Source organism: Arachis hypogaea, chromosome 13 (genome assembly GCF_003086295.3).
Source record: "Arachis hypogaea cultivar Tifrunner chromosome 13, arahy.Tifrunner.gnm2.J5K5, whole genome shotgun sequence".
In the NCBI taxonomy this organism is placed as follows: domain Eukaryota; kingdom Viridiplantae; phylum Streptophyta; class Magnoliopsida; order Fabales; family Fabaceae; genus Arachis; species Arachis hypogaea.
The window spans coordinates 72,674,194-72,679,976 of NC_092048.1; the positions used below are offsets into that span (position 1 = coordinate 72,674,194).

Here is a 5,783-nt window from a genome sequence, read left to right on the forward strand (position 1 = left end):
TCTGCTTGCTCCCTCTCTTTTTTTTTGCAAGCTTTCTATTCACTGCTTTTTCTTGCTTCAAGAATCAATTTTATGATTTTTCAGATCATCAAATAACATTTCTCCTTTTTCATCATTCTTTCAAGAGCCAACAATTTTAACATTCATAAACAACAAATTCAAAAGTATGCACTGTTCAAGCATTCATTCAGAAAACAAGAGTATTACCACCACATCAAAATAATTAAACTGTTTTAAAATTCGAAATTCATGTACTTCTTTTTCTTTTTCAATTAAGAACATTTTTTTTTCATTTAATAAATGTAACAACCCTAGTTTTTGAAAATCAAATAATTAGTTATTTGTGATTTATTATATTTGTTGATAACTTTATTTTAAGAAAATTATTTTACTAAAGGTATTAATACATTTTCATGATAATTGAAGTTTAAATTAATTAGAATTTTTATATAATCTTTATTAGATATTTGGTATAATTGAAATTATAATTTTGGTAATTGAAAAATAAGAAAGAATTGTATAATTTAATTTAAATAAATTCTATTTTGAATGAATTATGTTATTAATTTGAACTCATAGGAATTAATTTACTAGAAATGATTAAATTAATTTTTATAAACACTTTATGTTTAAGTCAATTAATATTTATGTACCATTTTTATTATAATTAATTATTTTATAAATTGAAATTAAAGTTTCGGAGATAGAAAAATAATAGAGATTTATATAATTTAATCTAGAAAATTGATATTTGAATTTAAATTGTACTTTACAAAATATAATTAACATGTTCATTTTATATTTTAAATTAAAAATAATTGATTGAACTTAGCAATATGTTGATAAATAATGTTCCTAAATATTTTTTAACAGAGTATATTTGATTCTAAAATTACTCTACTATTTAATTTTATCAAAATATCTATTCATAACTATCCATATTCTTTTATAAAATCCTAATTCCTAAACCTAAATTCCCAAATTGAATCAGAAACCCTAATTCCCAAATTGAGGAACCCTAACCCTAGCTTCCCTTTGCCTCAGCCGCACCCCACCACTTTCCTTCCCTAAACGTAAATATCACACACACACTCAACAGAGAGAAAGGATAGAAGAGAAGAGGGAGCCGTCGCACTCCACCGTTCAACCTCGTCCCGCCGCGCTTCCATGGTCGCCATTGCTGCGAGCTCGCCACCGCCGAGGAGAAGCTGCCGTCGCGCCTTGCTGCGCCATCACCACCGTTCCATGGAGCCGCCGCCGTCATCCACGCGTTGTTGAGGGAAGTCCGAGACGAAGATGAGGGAGATGCCGTCGCCACCGCCGCCGTCCTTGTCGCCGTTTGTGGAGCAGCGAGGAGTGTCGTTGTCGAGGCCATGCCGTTCGTCACTGCCCAGTCGCTGTTCTGCCTTCCGTGAAGCCTGTTCTGTCGCCTGAGAACCACCACGAAGAGGAGAGAGCTCGTGCGCGAAAGGTAACGCCGCTGTGCCTCCGTCGCGCCTCCATCACCATCGAACTGCCTTGCGGTTTCTAGCCCCGTCGCGTCTGGTCGCCGTCGATGGAAGTCGTTGCCGTCGCCGAACCACCGCGCCGCCGTAGCCGTCACCGGGAAGGTTGTTGGAGCTTGCCAAGGATACTGTTCTGATTCTAAAGCAATTCATCGGATGTCACTACTCATCATTACCTCCTGTTCTGCCTCTTCCTTTGAATTCTGTGAGTTGCTGGAGCCTCTCCCGCCATCAGAGCTGTTGTTTGGTTGACGCCGCTGCTGGAGCTACGGTTGCTGTTGCTGTTGCTATTTCTCTGGCCCTACTCTGGCTCCACTCTGAACCGTTACTGCCACTATTTTGCTGATTCTGAGACCTTTCACCATCATTGGAGCTGCCCAGAATCACAATGGTAGCTGCCAAGAGAGCCGAACGGATGTTAGAACTGCCAATGGAGCTGTTGGGTTTAGTGATTTCCACGAGTTTCGACTTTGAGGTAGGGGATTTAACGTTTTTAATTTAGAATGCCTACAAAGTTATTTGGATAAGTGCAAATGGTTAAGAATTTCTTAATTGACATGAATGATTTGAAATGCATTTGAAATTAGTTAGTTGTTGTGATTATTCTGAGCTGTGATTAAATTTAGATGCTGTTGTGAATAATGATTAAATTAGTATAGTTTATTAAATTGAAATATGCCGAGTTAATTATTGAAAAGCTGTGGTATGGATAACTGATGAATTGAGTTTTGATTATTGCTGTGAATGTAATTAGTTTTGTTGTTATGAGAGACTAATTGATAGAAATAAGCTTGGTTTGAGGTTGTGAAATTTGGAGTAAGTTTGATGATGTTTTAGTGCTTCAATTGGATTATTGAATTCAGGTTAAGGCTGCGAATGTCTTTGGGCTTTGTTATGAGTGTTTGAAGTTGTAATTAATATTGTTTTCTCTGATATGGATGGAATTGAGTTGAATTATAACTGTAGTTGGTGATTGATTTGATGATTGTGCGTACTGAATGTTGTAAGGGATAGAATAAATGGTGTTGCTTTTGTTGCTAAGCTTGCTGGTGTGAATTGATGAGTTATTGTGTGTTTGAATGATGATGAGTGTATATGGAAAATTATGCTTGGCATAGTGTAGAAAAGAAAAGGTTTGATGATGCTTAAGTACTTGACATCATGTGAATTATTGATTCTGGGTTCTTGGGCTGTGTTGGCAATGAAGACAATTTTGAATAACTGGAAAGAGGTTAAACGTGTGATTTTGGAAGGGTTATAAGTTCAAATGTGGTTTTTGATAAGTAAGGTTGTTGAAAATGCTTAAGGCAGAATTTCTGCATGCATGACAGTAGAAAGAATCAATTTCTGGGAGCATCCCAGCTCATATACTTGAATGAAACTATTTTTGCATGAAACTTTACTGTGTTTTGAGCATCTCATAAAAAATTCAGAATTTATTGATGAGTATTTTGGGAGAAATGAATTTTTGAAGATTGATGGTTTCTGCAGAAAATTCTGTTTCTTTACTGCAGAAGCACCAACTTCCAACTCACTTAACTTTCAATTCTGGTAAGTATTTGAGCTGAAACCAACGGCATTTTCAAGCTTCCTGTGTCCACAATCTTCATTTTAAATTTCATGTCAATATCCTATTTAACCAAGTAGATATGTTGAAAAGAGTATGGATAACTCACTGGATTTTAGAAACCGAACTCTAAAAGGCCTGGCTGTGTTTCTCACTTCATAACTTTTTTATATGACTTGGTATTAATCTGGAATTTGATTCAATAAAAAGCTAAAAGAGTCTTGTTTGAGGTCGTGAATTTTGAAAGGCATTGGGTGAAAACTGGATTTTTAAGGAATTTATCAAACTTACTACTTGCTGCTGTTTTTCTGCATTTTCTTAGGAAACAATAACAGAATTTTAAGAGAGATGGTACAAGTTTTTATTGTGACCAAATTACCTCAACACCAAGTTTCTTGGAATACTAGTTTATTGAGTTTAATTTTGAAAGAATCCTATGATAAGTGAAAGTTAGTTACGAATTGATGAGGTGAAAGTTGAATTGATGGGTTATGTGGAAATTGTGGGTTATGACCGAACTGTTGGCTATTGTAAATTGTGAATTTTCTGATTGATTTGAGAACCTCTTATTTGGTAGTTGTTGAGGAAAGGGGAAGACTTGTTGAGAAAGAGGGAACCCGTAAGGGTGGTAAAGTCCAAGTTTTAGTGGAGATGCTGTCGAATTTTCATAAAAATCTAGATTCTGTTTTAAAATGTGATTTAGAAAAAGATTTGGACTTGAGAGGTTCTACGAATTGGTTCATGATTTATTAAGAAATTGGTGTTTTGAGTTAAACTGTTTAATAAAAGTTTATGTTTCCCGATTGATTTAAATATGAAGGGGCCTATGTTTTGAAGTTTGGTTAAAGAAGTACCTTTGGGAGAGTTTCTGATTTAAGAATGAAAAGAAATTGGGTTTTTTTTTTGGACTTAAACAATTTTGGTTTTGAAACTGGTTCAGAACTCTTGGCTTACATGCTTTGGTTTTGATTTTAAATCTTTACTTTAATTTATCTCAACTTAAGCAACTATGATTCCGAGAATTTCTGAAGAGTTTAAGAAATGAAGCAGGTTATTCTTCCCTAAAGTCTTGAGTCCTTGCCAAGGTTGTTGTTTAATAACTCTTGATTTCAAAGTGATGAAGCGAATAATTTGAAAATGAGTGATTATGAGTCTTTCAGAAGAGATTTTGAATCTGGCTTGGTTATGAAGTTGTTTGAAAGTATTTGAAAAGAAAATTTACTTAAAAAAAGTGGTTCTTGGCAAGATGTGAACTGAATACATTTGTAATTTGAAAGTGGGCCAAGAATGATTTTTTTGAAATAAGATTTTGAGTTTGATTGACTGTGGATGTTATTGAGAATATGATGAGGCCTGGCAAGGATGGTGGTATAGTCCCGCTTGCTCAGTGCGTAAACTGTTATGCAGGGATGGTGGTTTTGTCCCGCCTGCAGTGAGGATGGTGGTTTTGTCCCGCTCACATATTGATAAATTATTTGGCAAGGACGGTGGTTTAAATCCCGCTTGCATGTTCCGGGCAAGGATGGTGGTTTAGTCCCGCTTGCTTGTGGAACCTACGGATAAGGATGGTGGTTGAATCCCGCTTATCCGAGTCGGGTCTGGCAACATAACCGACGCATGAGCTCATGGCCAGTAGGACAGACATGCATCATATGCATTTATATGACATTGTTTAGGTGTGCATATTATAATTGGTTTGCCTATGTGAATAGTTATGTTAATTGCTAATTGCTCTACTTGATATAACTGCTTGATTGTGTTTGAACCTTCTTACTTGTGTTTGTGGCTGAGAATTGGTTGGATCGTGATGAATTGGTTGTTGATTGAGCTGCTTGGGCCTAGGGCCGTGGTTGATTATGAGATGGGCTGAATGTTGTGTTTGGTTGTGTTTTCGGTTTAGAAAAGTATAAAAAACCAAACTGGTTCAGCATAGACTTAATGAACCTATGCTTGGAACAGTTTGATCATTCATACTGTCTAGGAAAAACTTTTAAAAAGGCTTTTGGATTTAGGATGAAATATAGTTTTCTTGCGTATGTTAATTATTTGCGTTTTATTTCATTACTTTTACGGCATTCCCATTCCCTACTGAGAACGTGTGGTTTGTTCTCACCCCAAAATCTTTCATCCTTTCAGTGACACAGGTACGAAGATTCAGTTTGAAGCTGTGGGCGATTCTAGAATTTATTTACGAGTTAAGTTTATGACTTGAGATTCTTTCATAGAATTCCCTCACCCTTACTACTTAAGGTTTTTATTTTATGCAGAGGGATAGGAGTTGTACCTGAATTCTATTTAAATTATTTTGTATAATATTACTATTATTAATAATTATGTGATTATTATTACTTGGTGATATTTGCTATATGATTTTAATTAATAAAAACAAAAATTTCTGGTATTTTTACTAAAATTGAATCGCGATATCGAACTAAAGGCTCAATAGTAAATAGTTAATAAGGTAAACAGGTCAGTAACGCCTTACTTTTGGTACGATCATGACGTATTGGAAGTTGGGTCGTTACAATAAAGGTGATGGGTTCATGGGACATTCATAGCTTTAAGACATAAACTTTAAATTTTATTGATTATGGACTAAAAATAAAACTCAAAAATAAATATAAGAGCAGACCTATAATAATAGAAGACAGAAAATTAAAAGTAGAAAAATGAATGACTCTTAAAATAGACTCTTAATAATAAAGGTTATC

At 35.0% G+C, this 5,783-nt stretch overlaps 1 long non-coding RNA gene across 1 annotated transcript; it reads left to right on the plus strand.

The window, feature by feature from the left end:
* Positions 1-962: 962 nt before the first annotated feature.
* LOC140177971 (uncharacterized) lies at positions 963-5,420 on the plus strand. Its single transcript, XR_011869791.1, has 2 exons — positions 963-1,980; positions 5,209-5,420. It is a non-coding gene; the product is annotated as an uncharacterized lncRNA (long non-coding RNA).
* The last annotated feature ends 363 nt before the right edge of the window (positions 5,421-5,783 follow it).